Below are 19,311 nucleotides of genomic sequence, written 5' to 3'. Positions count from 1 at the left end.
GCTGGAGCGCGTGCTACGAGTGGGTGACCAGTGAGCTGAGATAAGGCAGAGCTTTACTTAGCAAAGACTTATAGATGACCTGGAGCCAGTGGGTTTGGAGACGAATATGTAGCGAGGACCAGCCAACGAGAGCATACAGGTTGCAGTGGTGGGTAGTATATGGGGCTTTGGTGACAAAACGGATGGCACTGTGATAGACTACTCAGCAAATTGGATGCAGAGTATTGCAGGCTATTTTGTAAATGACATTGCCGAAGTCAAGGATCGGTAGGATAGTTAGTTTTACGAGGGTATGTTTCGCAGCATGAGTGAAGGAGGCATTGATGCGAAATAGGAAGCCGATTCTAGATTTAACATGAGATTGGAGATGCTTAATGTGAGTCTGGAAGGAGAGTTTACAGTTTAGCCAGACACCTAGGTATTTATAGTTGTCCACATATTCTAAGTCAGAACCGTCAAGAGTAGTGATGCCAGTCAGGCGGGCAGGTGCGGGCAGCAATTGGTTGAAGAGCATGCATTTCGTTTTACTAGCATTTAAGAGCAGTTGGAGGCCACGGAAGGAGTGTTGTATGGTGTTGAAGCTCATTTGGAGGTTTGTTAACACAGTGTCTAAAGAAGGGCAAGATGTTTACAGAATGGTGTCGTCTGCGTAGAGGTGGATCAAAGAATCACCCAGGGCAAGAGCGACATCATTGATATATACAGAGAAAAGAGTCGGCCTGAGATTGAACCCTGTGGCACCCCAATAGAGACTGCCAGAGGCGAGGTAGTCATTAGAGAAACCAATGCTGTTGAATCTGCCGATAAGAATACAGTGATTGACAGAGTCGAAAGCCTTGGCCAGGTCGATGAAGACGGCTGCACAATACTGTATTTTATCGATGGCGGTTATGATATCGTTTAGGACCTTGAGCGTGGCTGAGGTGCACCCGTGACCAGCTCAGAAACCAGATTGCATAGCGAAGAAGGTACGGTGCGATTCAAAATGGTCGGTGATCTGTTTGTTGACTTGGCTTTAGAAGACTGTAGAAAGGCAGGGCAGGATGGATATAGGTCTATAACAGTTTGGGTCTAGAGTGTCTCCCCCCCTTTGAAGAGGGGGATGACCCCGGCCGCTTTCCAATCTTTAGGAATCTCAGACGATACGAAAGAGAGGTTGAACAGACTAGTAATAGGGGTTGCAACAATGGCGGTGGATGAGTTTAGGAAAAGAGGGTCCAGATTGTCTAGCCCAGCTGATTTGTAGGGATCCAGATTTTGCTGCTCTTTCAGAACATCAGCTGTCTGGATTTGGGTGAAGGAGAAATGGGGGAGGCTTGGGCCAGTTGCTGCAGGGGGTGCAGTGCTGTTGGCCGGGGTTGGGGTAGCCAGGTGGAAAGCATGGCCAGCCGTAGAGAAATGATTATTGAAATTCTCGATTATCGTGGATTTATCAGTGGTGACAGTGTTTCCTAGTCTCAGTGCAGCGGGCAGCTGGGAGGAGATACTCTTATTCTCCATGGACTTTACAGTGTCCCAAAACTTTTGGGAATTAGTGCAGCAGGATGCAAATTTCTGTTTGAAAAAGCTAGCCTTTGCTTTCCTAACTGAATGTGTTTATTGGTTCCTGACTTCCCTGAAAAGTTGCATATCGCGGGAATTATTCGAAGCTAGTGCAGTACGCCAAGGGCTAGATCTGTTCTTAGTAAAAAAAAAATTGAAAGGGGCATTATTTAAGATGGTGAGGAAAGCACTTTTAAAGAACAACCAGGCATCCTCTACTGATGGGATGAGGTCAATATCCTTCCAGAACAAAACAGCAGAGGTGTATTTAGAGGGAAAGTTGGTCAGGATGATATCTATGAGGTTGCCCATGTTTACGAATTTGGGGTTGTACCTGGTAGGTTCCTTGATAATTTGTGTGAGATTGAGGGTGTCTATCTTAGATTGTAGGACGGCCGGGGTGTTAAGCATATCCCAATTTAGGTCACCTAGCAGTATGAACTCTGACAATAGATGGGGGGCAATCAATTCACATATGGTGTCCAGGGCACAGCTGGGAGCTGAGGGGGGTCTATAACAAGCTGCAACAGTGAGGGACTTATTTCTGGAGAGATGGATCTTTAAAAGTAGAAGCTCGAACTGTTTCTGCATAGACCTGGATAGTATGACAGAACTCTGCAGGTTCTCTCTACAGTAGATTGCAATTCCTCCCTCTTTAGCAGTTCGGTCTTGACGGAAAATGTTGTAATTGGGGATGGAAATTTCAGAATTTTTGGTAGCCTTCCTAAGCCAGGATTCAGACATGGCTAGGACATCAGGGTTGGTGGAGTGTGCTAAAGCAGTGAATAAAGCAAACTTAGGGAGGAGGCTTCTGATGTTAACATGCATGAACCCAAGGCTTTTACGGTTGCAAAAGTCAAAAAATGAGAGCGCCTGGGGACACACAGGGCCTGGGTTAACCTCTACATCACCAGAGGAACAGAGGAGGAGTAGGATGAGGGTACGGCTAAAGGCTATAAGAACTGGTCGTCTAGTGCTTTGGGAACAGAGAATAAAAGGAGCAGATTTCTGGGCGTGGTAGGATAGATTCAGGGCATAGTGTACAGACAAGGGTATGGTAGGGTGCGAGTACAGTGGAGGTAAACCTAGGCATTGAGTGACGATGAGAGAGGTTGCATCTCTGGAGGCGCCAGTTAAGCTAGGTGCGGTCTCCGCATGTGTGGGGGGTGGGACAAGGGGGCTATCTGAGGCATGTTGAGCAGGACTAGGGGCTCCGCAGTAAAATAAAACAATGAGAGCTGCCCTAAACAACAGTATACAAGGCATATTGACATTAGTATAAAGCATATTGACAAAGGTATAAAGCAATCACAGGTGTTGATTGGGAGAGCTAAGACAACAACGGGTGAGACAACAACGGGCAAAGAGCTAGGACAACAACAACGGGTAAATGGCGATGAATGGGCAGGCAGAGATGATCAGTTAGCTACACACAGGGCCTGAGTTCGAGGCTGGGGCCGACAGAGAAACAAAATGAAGTACCGTGTTAATGTACAGTCCAGCAGGCATCAGCTGTGTAGCCGAGTGATCATAGGGTCCAATGAGCAGCAATAGATGAAACAGGGAGCCGTTTGGTAGTCGATGACTATGCTAGGCGAGCGGGAGACATGGCGTTCAGGAAGCTAGCGGGCCGGGCTATCAGATGAATCATCACCAACATCCATGACGCAAAGGCTGGTTAAGAGCACATCAGCCGAATTACGTCAGCAGTTGTGATGGATCGGCGGGGCTCCGTGTTGACAAAGGGTCCAGGCCAATTGGCAAGAGAGGTATTGTAGTTGGTGTACTTTGTTTGCTAGCCGGGAGATGGGCCTAGCTTGAGGCCAGCTCGCTCTTCCTGACACCAAGAGAAGTTAACTTACCCCTCCAATCGGTCTCTCTCCTGATACCAAGAGAAGTGTTACAGCAGTGGGACCGGCTGGCCCAGCACTAACTAGCACAGATCACACACACAACACTCAACATGACTAGAGATGCAAAAGCACCAGATAAAAACTCGCTACCAACTTACCACCACTCAATACAATATTTTACATGCCAAGAGAGACAGCAGACCAGAGTTGATTATTGTGGATTGTCTTTGTGTAGCCCTTTACACTTGTACCCGTATACGGGTTGAAAATGGCAGATTTGGACACTGATAAGTACCTACAGTTGAAGTCGGAAGTTTACATACACTTAGGTTGGAGTCATTAAAACTAGTTTTTCAACCACTCCACACATTTCTTATTAACAAACAATAGTTTTGGCAAGTCGGTTAGGACATCTACTTTGTGCATGACAAGTCATTTTTCTAACAATTGTTTGCAGGCAGATTATTTCACTTATAATTCACTGTATCACAATTCCAGTGGGTCAGAAGTTTACATACACTAAGATGACTGTGCCTTTAAGCAGCATGGAAAATTCCAGAAAATTATGTCATGGCTTTAGAAGCTTCTGATAGGCTAATTGACATCATGAGTCAATTGGAGGTGTACCTGTGGATGTATTTCAAGGCCTACCTTCAAATTTAGTGCCTCTTTGCTTGACATCATGGGAAAATCAAAAGAAATCAGCCAAGACCTCAGAAAAAAAATTGTAGACCTCCACAAGTCTGGTTCATCCTTGGGAGCAATTTCCAGACGCCTGAAGGTACCACGTTCATCTGTACAAACAATAGTACGCAAGTATAAACACCATGGGACCACGTAACCGTCATACCGCTCAGGAAGGAGACGTGCTCTGTCTCCTAGAGATGAACGTACTTTGGTGCAAAAAGTGCAAATCAATCCCAGAACAACAGCAAAGGACCTTGTGAAGATGCTGGAGGAAACAGGTACAAAAGTATCTATATCCACAGTAAAATGAGTCCTATATCGACATAACCTGAAAGGCTGCTCAGCAATGAAGAAGCCACTGCTCCAAAACCACCATAAAAAAGCCAGACTACGGTTTGCAACTGCACATGGGGACAAAGATTGTACTTTTTGGAGAAATGTCCTCTGGTCTGATGAAACAAAAATAGAACTGTTTGGCCATAATGACCATGACGTTATGTTTGGAGGAAAAAGGTGGAGGCTTGCAAGCCGAAGAACACCATCCCAACCGTATGGGGTAGCAGCATCATGTTGTGGGGGTGCTTTGCTGCAGGAGGGACTGGTGAACTTCACAAAATAGATGACAACATCCGGATGGAAAATGATGTGGATATATTGAAGTAACCTCTCAAGACATCAGTCAGGAAGTTAAAGCTTGGTCGCAAATGGGTCTTCCAAATGTACAATGACCCCAAGCATACTTCCAAAGTTGTTGCAAAATGGCCTAAGGACAACAAAGTCAAGGTATTGGAGTGGCCATCACAAAGCCCTGACCTCAATCCCATAGAACATTTGTGGGCAGAACTGAAAAAGCATGTGCGAGCAAGGAGGCCTACAAACCTGACTCAATTACACCAGCTCTGTCAGGAGGAATGGGACAAAATTCACCCAACTTATTGTGGGAAGCTTGTGAAAGGCTACCCGAAACGTTTGACCCAAGTTAAACAATTTAAAGGCAATGTTACCAAATACTAATTGAGTGTATGTAAACTTCTGACCCACTGGGAATGTGATGAAAGAAATAAAAGCTGAAATAAATCATTCTCTCTACCATTATTCTGACATTTCACATTCTTAAAATAAAGCGGTGATCCTAACTGACCTAAGACAGGGAATTTGTACTAGGATTAAATGTCAGGAATTGTGAAAAACTGAGTTTAAATGTATTTGGCTAAGGTGTATGTAAACTTCAACTGTACATTGGAACGCAGTGGCTGTACAGTAACATGCTATACATGACATCAGAGCTCAGGCTCTGCGGATCACAGCTCTGTAAGGAATACCTAGGATAGGATAAAGTAAGGATAAAGTAATCCTTCTAACCCCCCCCTCCCCCTTAAAAGAGTTAGATGCACTATTGTAAGTGGTTGTTCCACTGGATATCATAAGGTGAATGCACCAATTTGTAAGTCGCTCTGGATAAGAGCGTCTGCTAAATGACTTAAATGTAAAATGTAAATGTTGTGACAGACAGCCATTCTGAACTTGAGCACCACTCGTGACAAAAAGTGCCCCCCCCCCCTCCCTCCTGCTAATTGGGCAAGTGTTGCCATTTTTTTGTTGTCTGAGTGAGGGATTTGCTGTTAATTACGAGAACTCAATGTATTTGGAAAGATGAGACATTGAATATTATAATAAATACAGCTTTGATGGCATACAAGCATGCCAAATCAGTCCATTTAAATAAATGCATTAAATCTATGGATTTCACATGACTGGGAATATAGATATGCATCTCTTGGTCACAGATACGCCCCCCCCCCAAAAAAAAAATGGGCCTCAGGATCTCGTCACGGTATTTTTGTGCATTCAAATTGCCATCGATAAAATGCAATTGTGCTCATTGTCCGTAGCTTATGCCTGCTCATACCATAACCCCAACACCACCATGGGGCACTCTGTTCACAATGTTGACATCAGTAAACCGCTTGCTCACACAACGCCATACACGTGGTTTACAGTTGTGAGGCCGGTTGGATGTATTGTCAAATTCTCTAAAACCGACATTGGATGCGGCTTATGGTAAAGAAATTAATATTAAATTATCTGGCATGATTATTAAATTACCTGTGTAATGATCATGCTGTTTAATCAGCTTCTTGATATGCCACACCTGTCAGGTGGATGGATTGTCTTGGCAAAGGACAAATGCTCACTAACTGGAATATAAACACATTTGTGCAGAAAATGTGTGCGAAATTAGCTTTTTGTGCAAATGGAATCTTTTATTTCAGCTCGTAAAACATGGGACCAACACTTTACATGCTGCATTTATATTTTTGTTCAGTGTAGTTAAATAGTTAACCAATAGCTACCAGGACTATGTGCATTGACTCTCTTCGCACTAACTCTTTTGACTCATCACATACGCTGCTGCTACTAATCCTGTTACCTAGTCAGTTTATCCCTGCCTATATGTACATATCTACCTCAATCACCTCGTACCCCTGCACATCGACTCGGTGCTGGTACCCCTTGATGCCCAAGTCATTGTTACTCATTGTGTATTTATTCCTCGTGTTAATTTTCTATTCTTTCTCTTTTTTGCTTTCTGCATTGTTGGGAAGGGCCCATAAGGGCCCATAAGTAAGCATTTCCCTGTTCGTCTACACTTGTTTACGCATGTGACAAATACAATTTGATAGGATTTTTTTTCTCTCCGTGTAATAATGCATATGCTTTTCAAAATTCTTCTGTAAGAAACATTTCAATTTAGCCATATCCATATAGTGCCTTCAGAAAGTATTCATACCCCTTGACTCATTCCACATTTTGTTGTGTTACAGCCTGAACTCAAAATTGATCAAATCTATTTTTTTGCTCACAAATCTACACAAAATACACATTAATGACAAAATGAAAACATGTTTTTAGAAATGTTTGCAAATTTGTGGCAGCATCATGCTATGGGGCAGGGACTGGGAGACTGATAAGGATCTGCTTTAGAGCGCAAACGTCCTTAGACTAGGAGCAAAGATTTACGTTCCAACAGGACAATGACCCCAAGCATACAGCCAAAGCAACGCTTGAATGGCTTCATAACAAGAATGTGAAAGTTTTTGCTAGAGTGGCCCAGCCAAACCACAGACTTCAATCCCATTGAAAATCTGTGGAAGACTTGAAGATTGCTGTTCACCGCTGCTCCCCATCTAATTTAACTTCTTGACGCTAGGGGTCAGATATATATATATTTTTTTTTAAATAACTTTCCCAAGGTAAACGGACTATTTCTCAGATCCAGATCGTAGAATATGCATATAATTTACAGATTAGGATAGAAAACACGCCGAAGTTTCCAAAACTGTCAAAATATTGTCTGTGAGTATAACAAAACTTATTTTGCAGGCGAAAACCTAAGAAAATCTTTTTTTAAATATTTTTAATATTTTTTATCTGTGTTTCATTTCCCGTCTTTCTTCCATTTAAAGGGGTATCAACCAGATTCCTTTTCCAATGGCTTCCTTAGGCTGTGACCAGGCTTTAGACATAGTTTCAGGCTTTTATTTTGAAAAATGAGCGAGATTTTTCAAAACTAGTCAGGTGTCCTTTGATTAGTTCCTGCGCGCGAGAGGGGTAGCTCCTCATTTTCTTTCTCTCTTTTATTGAATAGGTTACGGTCCGGTTGAAATATTATCGATTATGTATGTTAAAAACAACCTGAAGATTGATTATAAAAAACATTTGACATGTTTCTACGAACATTACGGATACTTTTTGGAATTTTCGTCGAACGGAACGAGGCTGTAGTTTTCTGAACATAACGCGCAACCCAAATGGCGTTTTTTTGTTATAATATTTATCGAACAAAAATAACATTTATTGTGTAGCTGGGAGTCTCGTGAGTGCAAACATCCGAAGATTATCAAAGGTAAGCGATTAATTTTATTGCTTTTCTGACTTTCGTGACCATGCTAATTTGGGGCTAGCTGTTCTAGCATTGATTGATACACTCACAAAAGCTTGGATTGCTTTCGCTGTAAAGCATATTTTCAGAATCTGACACGATAGGTGGATTAACAACAAGCTAAACTGTGTTTTGGTATATTTCACTTGTGATTGCATGATTATAAATATTTTTTGTAATATTTTGCGCCCTGCAATTCAGCGGTTGTTTAGGAAAATGGTCCCGCTAAAGGGATCCGTAGCACAGAGAGGTTAACAGAGCTTGAGAAAATCTGCAAGGATGAAGGGAGAAAATCCCTAAATCCAGATGTACAAAGCTGATATACATACCCAAGATGACTCAAAGCTGTAATCGCCGCCAAAGGTGCTTCTACAAAGTATTGGCTCGGGTGTAAATTAAATATTTTCGTATTTTATTTTCTATAAAATGTACAAAAACATATTTTCACTGTCATTATTGGGGTATCGTGTGTAGATGGGTGTTTTTTTTATGAATTTAGAATGCGGGCTGTAACAACAAAATGTGGAATAAGTCAAGAGGTATGAATACTTTCTGAAGGCACTATAGGCCAATTCCCACAAGTGTAAGGTTTAAGAAATGCAATAGCCTAATCCAAGTTAATCTAGGGTCGTTGATGGAAAACGCTTTCGGCCAATACATAGCAGCATAGTTTTGTGTGTTTGTGAGTGATAGAACAGTAAAGTACAGTTGGTCCTGTCTGGCCTGCCTGTGATGATGTGACTGACTGACTGACTGGCTGGCGTTTAGACAAAGTGGCAGAGCATGACACTCCTCGATCACAACAGGAAGCACAGACTCGCCAAGTCACAGTGTTCTACTTCCCTCTTTCTCTCTGCACGTGTGTGTGGTGGCTGTGTCTGACTGATGGGGAGCGTTCTCTCTCTCCCCCTTCTCACTGGCCAGCTTCTTGTGAGTTTTTAGAGGACCACCCCTCCCCCTCTCTTGTTTCTCTCCTCCTCCGGTTCCTCCTTCAGCTCACACTCAGCTGCCATTACCCATCCTCCCTCCCTCTCCTTCCCCTCCCTCAGACTACCCTGCCCTGACATGTTGCATGCACACACACACACACACAACCTACACAACCTACACACACACACACACACAACCTACACACAGCCTACACACACACACACAACCTACACACACACACACACAACCTACACACACACAACCTACACACTGAAATGCAACAGGTAGTGCCAACTCAAATGCAACACAGATGCAACAGGTAGAGAAAATTCACACACACTTTTAACCACACACACCACATCCAGCTACCATGCCTCTAGTTCTGTGCTCTTCCACCCCCACTCACAGAGCAAAGGTCAGGGTGTCGGTGCACAACAATGTTTACAGAGGCAAGGAGGGGGAGGCATACAGGAACGGACAGAGCCTCTTCTCTGTTTCCTCTTCCTCTCAATCATCCTGTTTTTCCCCTTCCCCTCCATCGTCTCCCTTTCTCACTCTCGCCGTCTCTCTCCATCCCTCTTTCAGTCGCTTCCTCCTCCTTTTATAATAGGCTAAGGCTATACCTATGGTAAATGCTTAACACGCGTTAGGCTATATGGCTGTGTTTAGGGATTTGAATATATTTTTGCAGTTTTCCCCAAATGGTTTGACAGTGCGCAAGTATCTATCTTCCCATGTGTTCAGGTCAATACACACACACACACTGCAAAGTTAATTCAATAAAACAGGACATTTGTTTCTCTGCTAAAGTGAAAGTTCTTGGCTCAGTATCGGCAGCAGCATGTCACAACAGAGTCAGTTGCTAGGCAGAGAGAAGTGAGTTACCACATCCCACGGTGACAAATGAGAGTTAGGATAATCTCTCCTAAACAAACTGCTAACATAACCGGATGCAATCCTCTCCTTGGACTAATAAAGGAGACGTGTACACAACCACACACCGACATCTAGACCTACATAAGGCTACCAATAGTCACGCACATACCCACAAATAGTTTAAACTTGATCTGATAAGCCATGCAGATAGCATCAGTAATGTGGAAGCTCCACTCGCTTGCATTCCTCTCACAGATCTGGGCTCTGGTGTGAAGAAGACAGGAGGAGGGAGGGGATGGGAGAGAGGAAGAGATGGGAGGGGTGTGTTTCAACCAACCACGGAACAATGTGGCCACGGAAAATGTCTGTCGAGACCCACAGCCCAGCCAAATATATATTTTCCTGCCCTCTCAGTATCTCCTCTCTTCCCTCTCCTCTCCCATCTTATTTCCTCTCTTCCCTCTCCTCTCCCCTCTTATTTCCTCTCTTCCCTCTCCTCTCCCCTCTTATTTCCTCTCTTCCCTCTCCTCTCCTCTCCCCTCTTATTTCCTCTCTTCCCTCTCCTCTCCCCTCTTATTTCCTCTCACTATCTCCTCTCCCCTCTTATTTCCTCTCGCTATCTCCGTCTCTCCCTCCCTCCGTCCTTCCTCTCGCTCGTCCTCTCTCGTCCCGTCTCTCCTCCTCCCCTCCCCCCGTCCGTCCTCTCCCGACCCCCGTCCGTCCGTCCCTCCCGTCCTCTCATCCCTGCGTCCGTCCTTTCCTCCCCACGTCCGTCCGTCCCTCCCCACGTCCTCTCATCCCTGCGTCCGTCCTTTCCTCCCCACGTCCGTCTGTCCGACACCCCCGTCTGTCTCTCTCCCCATCTGTCCTGTCTGTCTATCCTCTCTCCCCGTCTGTCCTGTCTGTCTATCCTCTCTTCCCGTCTGTCCTGTCCGTCTATCCTCTCTTCCCGTCTGTCCTGTCCGTCTATCCTCTCTTCCCGTCTGTCCTGTCCGTCTATCCTCTCTCCCCCCGTCTGTCTGTCTATCCTCTCTCCCCCCGTCTGTCTGTCTATCCTCTCTCCCCCCGTCTGTCTGTCTATCCTCTCTCCCCCCGTCTGTCTGTCTATCCTCTCTCCCCCCGTCTGTCTGTCTATCCTCTCTCCCCCCGTCTGTCTGTCTATCCTCTCTCCCCCCGTCTGTCTGTCCTCTCTCCCCCCGTCTGTCTCTCCTCTCTCCCCCCGTCTGTCTGTCCTCTCTCCCCCGTCTGTCTGTCCGTCCTCTCTCCTCCCGTCTGTCTGTCCGTCCTCTCTCCTCCCGTCTGTCTGTCCGTCCTCTCTCCTCCCGTCTGTCTGTCCGTCCTCTCTCCTCCCGTCTGTCTGTCTGTCTCTCCTCTCTCCCCCCCGTCTGTCTCTCCTCTCTCCCCCCCGTCTGTCTCTCCTCTCTCCCCCCCGTCTGTCTCTCCTCTCTCCCCCCGTCTGTCTCTCCTCTCTCCCCCCGTCTGTCTCTCCTCTCCCCCCCCGTCTGTCTCTCCTCTCTCCCCCCCGTCTGTCTCTCCTCTCTCCCCCCCGTCTGTCTCTCCTCTCCCCCCCGTCTGTCTCTCCTCTCTCCCCCCCGTCTGTCTCTCCTCTCTCCCCCCGTCTGTCTGTCTCTCCTCCCCGTCTGTCTGTCTCTCCTCTCTCCCCCCCAGTCTGTCGTCCTCTCTCCCCCCTGTCTGTCCGTCCTCTCTCCCCTCCAGTCTGTCCATCTGTCTGTCCTCTCACCTCCCGTCTCCTCTCTCTCCCCGTCTGTCCAGCTCTCTCCCCCCCAGTCTGTCCGTCCGTCCTCTCCCCCCCGTCTGTCCATCTATCTCCCCTCTCTCTTCCCCCTGTCTGTCCATCTGTCTCCCCTCTCTTTCCCCATCTGTCTGTCCTCTCCCCCCCCCCAGTCTGTCTCTCCTCCCTCCCCCCGTCTGTCCATCTGTCTCCCCTCTCTTTCCCCATCTGTCTGTCCTCTCTCACCCCCCAGTCTGTCCGTCCTCTCTCCCCCCCAGTCTGTCCATCTGTCTCCCCTCTCTCTTCCCCCCGTCTGTCCATCTGTCTCCCTTCCCTCTCCCCCCGTCTGTCCATCTGTCTCCCCTCTCTTTCCCCATCTGTCTGTCCTCTCTCCCCCCCAGTCTGTCCGTCCTCTTCCCCCCGTCTGTCTGTCAGTCCTCTTCCCCCCGTCTGTCTGTCAGTCCTCTTCCCCCCGTCTGTCTGTCAGTCCTCTTCCCCCCGTCTGTCTCCCCTCTCTTCCCCCCATCTGTCTGTCCTCTCTTCCCCCCAATCGGTCTGTCCTCTCCTCCCCCAATCGGTCTGTCCTCTCTTCCCCCCCATCTGTCTGTCCTCTCTCCCCCAGTCTGTCAATCTGTCTCCCCTCCCTCTCTCCCCCCGTCTGTCTGTCCTCTCCCTCACTGTCCTCTCTCCCCCAGTCTGTCTCCCCGTCTGTCTGTCTCCTCTCTCTCCCGCCCAGTCTGTCCGTCCTCTCTCCCCCCCATCTGTCCAGCTCCCTCCCCCCCCGTCTGTCCGGCTCTCGCCCCCTAAGTCTGTCCGTCCGTCCTCTCTCCCCCCCAGCCTGTCCGTATGTCCTCTCTCCCCCCCAGTCTGTCCGTCCTCTCTCCCCCCTGTCCGTCCTCTCTCCCCTCCAGTCTGTCCATCTGTCTGTCCTCTCACCTCCCGTCTCCTCTCTCTTCCCGTCTGTCCAGCTCTCTCCCCCCCAATCTGTCCGTCCGTCCGTCCTCTCCCCCCTGTCTGTCCATCTATCTCCCCTCTCTCTTCCCCCTGTCTGTCCATCTGTCTCCATTCTCTCTCCCCCGTCTGTCCATCTGTCTCCCCTCTCTTTCCCCATCTGTCTGTCCTCTTCCCCCCCCCCCCCAGTCTGTCTCTCCTCCCTCCCCCCCGTCTGTCCATCTGTCTCCTCTCTTTCCCCATCTGTCTGTTCTCTCTCCCCCCCAGTCTGTCCGTCCTCTCTCCCCCCCAGTCTGTCCGTCCTCTCTCCCCCCTAGTCTGTCCGTCCTCTCTCTCCCCCCTGTCTGTCCGTCCTCTCTCCCCTCCAGTCTGTCCATCTGTCTGTCCTCTCACCTCCCGTCTCCTCTCTCTCCCCGTCTGTCCAGCTCTCTCCCCCCCAGTCTGTCCGTCCGTCCTCTCCCCCCCGTCTGTCCATCTATCTCCCCTCTCTCTTCCCCCTGTCTGTCCATCTCTCCCTTCTCTCTCCCCCCGTCTGTCCATCTGTCTCCCCTCTCTTTCCCCATCTGTCTGTCCTCCCCCCCCCCAGTCTGTCTCTCCTCCCTCCCCCCCGTCTGTCCATCTGTCTCCCCTCTCTTTCCCCATCTGTCTGTCCTCTCTCACCCCCCAGTCTGTCCGTCCTCTCTCCCCCCCCAGTCTGTCCATCTGTCTCCCCTCTCTCTTCCCCCCGTCTGTCCATCTGTCTCCCTTCCCTCTCCCCCCGTCTGTCCATCTGTCTCCCCTCTCTTTCCCCATCTGTCTGTCCTCTCTCCCCCCCAGTCTGTCTGTCCTCTTTCCCCTGTCTGTCTGTCCTCTTTCCCCCATCTGTCTGTCCGTCCTCTTCCCCCCGCCTGTCTGTCCGCCCTCTTCCCCCCGTCTGTCTGTCCGTCCTCTTCCCCCCGTCTGTCTGTCCGTCCTCTTCCCCCCGTCTGTCTGTCAGTCCTCTTCCCCCCGTCTGTCTGTCAGTCCTCTTCCCCCCGTCTGTCTCCCCTCCCCACCTCGCTCTGCCCGTCTGTCTCCCCTCTCTTCCCCCCATCTGTCTGTCCTCTCTTCCCCCCAATCGGTCTGTCCTCTCTTCCCCCCATCTGTCTGTCCTTTCTTCCCCCCCATCTGTCTGTCCTCTCTCCCCCAGTCTGTCAATCTGTCTCCCCTCCCTCTCTCCCCCCGTCTGTCTGTCCTCTCCCTCACTGTCCTCTCTCCCCCAGTCTGTCTCCCCGTCCATCCGTCCTATCTCCCCCCCAGCCTGTCCGTACGCCCTCTCTCCCCCCCCAGCCTGTCCGTACGTCCTCTCTCCTCCCCCAGCCTGTCCGTACGTCTTCTCTCCCCTCCAGTCTGTCCGTCCTCTCTCCCCTCCAGTCTGTCCGTCCTCTCTCCCCTCCAGTCTGTCCATCTGTCTGTCTGTCCTCTCACCTCCCGTCTCCTCTCTCTCCCCCCCAGTCTGTCTGTCCGTCCGTCCTCTCCCCCCCGTCTGTCCATCTATCTCTCCCCCCTGTCTGTCCGTCCTCTCTCCCCTCCAGTCTGTCCATCTGTCTGTCCTCTCCCCCCTGTCTGTCCAGCTCTCTCCCCCCCCGTCTGTCCAGCTCTCTCCCCCCCCAGTCTGTCCGTCTGTCTCTCTTCCCCCGTCTGTCCGTCTGTCTCCCCCTCTCTTCCCCCGTCTGTCCGTCTGTCTCCCCCCTCTCTTCCCCCGTCTGTCCGTCTGTCTCCCCCTCTCTTCCCCCGTCTGTCCGTCTGTCTCCCCCCTCTCCCCCCCCGTCTGTCCGTCCTCGCTCCCCTCCAGTCTGTCCGTCCTCTCTCCCCTCCAGTCTGTCCGTCCTCTCTCCCCTCCAGTCTGTCCATCTGTCTGTCCTCTCCCCCCTGTCTGTCCAGCTCTCTCCCCCCCAGTCTGTCCGTCTGTCTCTCTTCCCCCGTCTGTCCGTCCGTCTCCCCCCTCTCTTCCCCCGTCTGTCCGTCCGTCTCCCCCCTCTCTTCCCCCGTCTGTCCGTCCGTCTCCCCCTCTCTTCCCCCGTCTGTCCGTCCGTCTCCCCCCTCTCTTCCCCCGTCTCCCTTCCCTCTCCCCCCGTCTGCCCGTCCGTCTCCCTTCCCTCTCCCCCCGTCTGCCCGTCCGTCTCCCTTCCCTCTCCCCCCCGTCTCCCTTCCCTCTCCCCCCGTCTGTCCGTCCGTCCTCTTTCCCCCCCGTCTGTCCGTCCGTCCTCTTTCCCCCCCATCTGTCCTCTTTCCCCCCCATCTGTCCTCTTTCCCCCCCGTCTGTCCGTCCGTCCTCTTTCCCCCCCGTCTGTCCGTCCGTCCTCTTTCCCCCCCGTCTGTCCGTCCGTCCTCTTTCCCCCCCGTCTGTCTCCCCCTCCCCCCTCGCTCTGCCCGTCTGTCTCCCCTCTCTTCCCCCCCCATCTGTCTGTCCTCTCTTCCCCCCATCTGTCTGTCAATCTGTCTCCCCCAGTCTGTCAATCTGTCTCCCCCAGTCTGTCAATCTGTCTCCCCTCCCTCTCTCCCCCCGTCTGTCTGTCCTCTCCCTCACTGTCCTCTCTCCCCCAGTCTGTCTCCCCGTCCGTCTGTCTCCTCTCTCTCCCCCAGTCTCCCCAGTCTCCCCTCGTCCTCCCCCCCCCCCCCGTCTGTCCGTCCGTCCTCTTTCCCCCGTCTGTCTCCCCTCCCCCCCTCGCTCTGCCCGTCTGTCCCCTCTCTTCCCCCCCCATCTGTCTGTCCTCTCTTCCCCCCCATCTGTCTGTCCTCTCTTCCCCCCCCCCCATCTGTCTGTCCTCTCTCCCCCCCCCCCATCTGTCTGTCCTCTCTTCCCCCCATCTGTCTGTCCTCTCTCCCCCAGTCTGTCAATCTGTCTCCCCTCCCTCTCTCCCCCCGCCTGTCTGTCCTCTCCCTCACTGTCCTCTCTCCCCCAGTCTCCCCCGTCTCCCCTCGTCCTCTCTCCCCCCCAGCCTGTCCGTACGTCCTCTCTCCCCCCAGCCTGTCCGTACGTCCTCTCCCCCCCCCAGCCTGTCCGTACGTCCTCTCTCCTCCCCCAGCCTGTCCGTACGTCTTCTCTCCCCTCCAGTCTGTCCGTCCTCTCTCCCCTCCAGTCTGTCCGTCCTCTCTCCCCTCCAGTCTGTCCATCTGTCTGTCCTCTCACCTCCCGTCTCCTCTCTCTCCCCCGTCTGTCCAGCTCTCCCCCCCCAGTCTGTCCGTCCGTCCTCTCCCCCCCGTCTGTCCATCTATCTCTCCCCCCTGTCTGTCCGTCCTCTCTCCCCTCCAGTCTGTCCGTCCTCTCTCCCCTCCAGTCTGTCCATCTGTCTGTCCTCTCCCCCCTGTCTGTCCAGCTCTCTCCCCCCCCGTCTGTCCAGCTCTCTCCCCCCCGAGTCTGTCCGTCTGTCTCTCTTCCCCCGTCCGTCCGTCTCCCCCTCTCTTCCCCCGTCCGTCCGTCTGTCTCCCCCTCTCCCCCCCCCCCGTCTGTCCGTCCTCGCTCCCCTCCAGTCTGTCCGTCCTCTCTCCCCTCCAGTCTGTCCGTCCTCTCTCCCCTCCAGTCTGTCCATCTGTCTGTCCTCTCCCCCCTGTCTGTCCAGCTCTCTCCCCCCCAGTCTGTCCGTCTGTCTCTCTTCCCCCGTCTGTCCGTCCGTCTCCCCCCTCTCTTCCCCCGTCTGTCCGTCCGTCTCCCCCCTCTCTTCCCCCGTCTCCCTTCCCTCTCCCCCCGTCTGCCCGTCCGTCTCCCTTCCCTCTCCCCCCGTCTGCCCGTCCGTCTCCCTTCCCTCTCCCCCCCGTCTCCCTTCCCTCTCCCCCCGTCTGTCCGTCCGTCCTCTTTCCCCCCCGTCTGTCCGTCCGTCCTCTTTCCCCCCCATCTGTCCTCTTTCCCCCCCGTCTGTCCGTCCGTCCTCTTTCCCCCCCGTCTGTCCGTCCGTCCTCTTTCCCCCCCGTCTGTCCGTCCGTCCTCTTTCCCCCCCGTCTGTCCGTCCGTCCTCTTTCCCCCCCGTCTGTCCGTCCGTCTCCCCCTCTCTTCCCCCGTCTGTCCGTCCGTCTCCCCCTCTCTTCCCCCGTCTGTCCGTCCGTCTCCCCCTCTCTTCCCCCGTCTCCCTTCCCTCTCCCCCCGTCTGCCCGTCCGTCTCCCTTCCCTCTCCCCCCGTCTGCCCGTCCGTCTCCCTTCCCTCTCCCCCCCGTCTCCCTTCCCTCTCCCCCCGTCTGTCCGTCCGTCCTCTTTCCCCCCCGTCTGTCCGTCCGTCCTCTTTCCCCCCCATCTGTCCTCTTTCCCCCCCGTCTGTCCGTCCGTCCTCTTTCCCCCCCGTCTGTCCGTCCGTCCTCTTTCCCCCCCGTCTGTCCGTCCGTCCTCTTTCCCCCCCGTCTGTCCGTCCGTCCTCTTTCCCCCCCGTCTGTCCGTCCGTCCTCTTTCCCCCCCGTCTGTCCGTCCGTCCTCTTTCCCCCCCGTCTGTCCGTCCGTCCTCTTTCCCCCCCGTCTGTCCGTCCGTCCTCTTTCCCCCCCGTCTGTCCGTCCGTCCTCTTTCCCCCCCGTCTGTCCGTCCGTCCTCTTTCCCCCCCGTCTGTCTCCCCCTCCCCCCTCGCTCTGCCCGTCTGTCTCCCCTCTCTTCCCCCCCATCTGTCTGTCCTCTCTTCCCCCCATCTGTCTGTCCTCTCTTCCCCCCATCTGTCTGTCCTCTCTTCCCCCCATCTGTCTGTCCTCTCTTCCCCCCCATCTGTCTGTCAATCTGTCTCCCCCCGTCTGTCAATCTGTCTCCCCCAGTCTGTCAATCTGTCTCCCCTCCCTCTCTCCCCCCGTCTGTCTGTCCTCTCCCTCACTGTCCTCTCTCCCCCAGTCTGTCTCCCCGTCCGTCTGTCTCCTCTCTCTCCCCCAGTCTCCCCCGTCTCCCCTCGTCCTCTCCCCCCCCCCGTCTGTCCATCCGTCCTCTTTCCCCCGTCTGTCTCCCCTCCCCCCCTCGCTCTGCCCGTCTGTCCCCTCTCTTCCCCCCCCATCTGTCTGTCCTCTCTTCCCCCCCCATCTGTCTGTCCTCTCTTCCCCCCCATCTGTCTGTCCTCTCTTCCCCCCCCCATCTGTCTGTCCTCTCTTCCCCCCCCCATCTGTCTGTCCTCTCTTCCCCCCCCCCATCTGTCTGTCCTCTCTTCCCCCCCCCCATCTGTCTGTCCTCTCTTCCCCCCATCTGTCTGTCCTCTCTCCCCCAGTCTGTCAATCTGTCTCCCCTCCCTCTCTCCCCCCGCCTGTCTGTCCTCTCCCTCACTTTCCTCTCTCCCCCAGTCTCCCCTCGTCCTCTCTCCCCCCCAGCCTGTCCGTACGTCCTCTCTCCCCCCAGCCTGTCCGTACGTCCTCTCTCCCCCCCAGCCTGTCCGTACGTCCTCTCTCCCCCCCCAGCCTGTCCGTACGTCCTCTCTCCCCCCCCAGCCTGTCCGTACGTCCTCTCTCCCCCCCAGCCTGTCCGTACGTCCTCTCTCCCCCCCCAGCCTGTCCGTACGTCCTCTCTCCCCCCCAGCCTGTCCGTACGTCCTCTCTCCCCCCCAGCCTGTCCGTACGTCCTTTCTCCCCCGTCTGTCTGTCCCCTTCTCCCCTCCCTCCTGTCTCCCCTCCCTCCCCTTCTGTCTATCCCCGTCTGCCCGTCTGTCTCCACACACACACACACAAAACAAAAACAGCCACAGTTCATGCATCAAGACACAGAATAACAGTATACACATACTTTCACCCACACATTACTCAAGGAGGTAGTCACCGAGTTCTATGAGGTGCTGATCTTGATACCATCACTTTATACTAATAGTCTCAATTCTTATTAAAATAAACGATTGTAATACTGTGTAGATTTCTAGGACTTTGTTCATTTCTCTCTTTCGCCCCTCCTCTCCTCAGTATGAATGTGATTGGTAGTTACGGGGTAGTTGTTTCAGACAGACATGATGCATGCTGGGACCCAAACATGTTCTTACTGGATACAAGGCTTCCTCTAGAACACACTTTACACAAGCTCTCACCCGAACTAGGGGCAGGCAGACTGTACCAAAGTACAATAAGTATAGGAACACCATTAATTAATCAGTGTAAAGATGGGATGGACAAACCCAGGATTTTGTCTAAACCCAGGATTTTGACATCAATAATTCATTTACAGGACACATTTACAATTAAATGATTTAGAAATGTTGCAGCTGCATATAATATGTAAATTAAATCATGGCAGTAGCCTATATTCAGGTCTAAATATGACACCTAACAGAACTGAGAGAATGGTAGAACATGAAAAAAATCAGTGCATACTCAAATGGTTCAGTACTGACTCCATCATCCAAGGGTCGACCCAACAATCAGAGGGGTGAGGGAATACCATACTGCCGACAAGGCAAAGAGCGGTGACTCAAAGTGTGTAATCGGTGTGACTTACCTACACACATGTTGGAGGTGGGATGTGTGAGACAAATAATTGAGGAAAAAGGACTCCTCTTAACAAAAGCACAGCCAGATAAAGAGAGGGTAGAGATGACAGCATGCCATGCACATAGCGCAGAGCCTGGAAAATGACTTGAGTGCTAGCCACAGTGAGTATCCGTGTGCTCTACGCACACACCAAAACTACTGGAAGAAAACAATGACACGATTTCATCCAAAATTGGTATTGAAGCAAAATTAGTCTTTAGAATGACTTTAACTTGTACTGTTCTCCACCTACGTCTATAGAAAGCAACTGATGAACACTCAAAAAAAGCACACGAATGGAAGAACATATGAAAAAGGATACGGATGACGAATGAATAAAGACGGAAATAAAGTAGACATGCTGAGTGAAGCT

At 51.8% G+C, this 19,311-nt stretch overlaps 1 protein-coding gene and 1 long non-coding RNA gene across 5 annotated transcripts in view; one reads left to right on the top strand and one right to left on the bottom strand.

Annotated features, from left to right (window-relative positions):
* Positions 1–19,311, bottom strand: part of LOC139531693 (ras-responsive element-binding protein 1-like) — an 87,978-nt gene that overhangs the window by 41,171 nt on the left and 27,496 nt on the right. The gene's annotated exons all lie outside the window — the stretch shown is intronic.
* The window catches only part of LOC139531694 (uncharacterized), a 66,886-nt gene that overhangs the window by 36,952 nt on the left and 10,623 nt on the right, over positions 1–19,311 (top strand). The window lies entirely within an intron of this gene.

The sequence above is a fragment of the Salvelinus alpinus genome, chromosome 10 (assembly GCF_045679555.1).
Source record: "Salvelinus alpinus chromosome 10, SLU_Salpinus.1, whole genome shotgun sequence".
NCBI classification, from domain to species: Eukaryota; Metazoa; Chordata; class Actinopteri; order Salmoniformes; family Salmonidae; genus Salvelinus; species Salvelinus alpinus.
The sequence above is the reverse complement of the archived record's forward strand: the minus strand, read 5'-3'. Positions and strand labels throughout refer to the sequence as shown.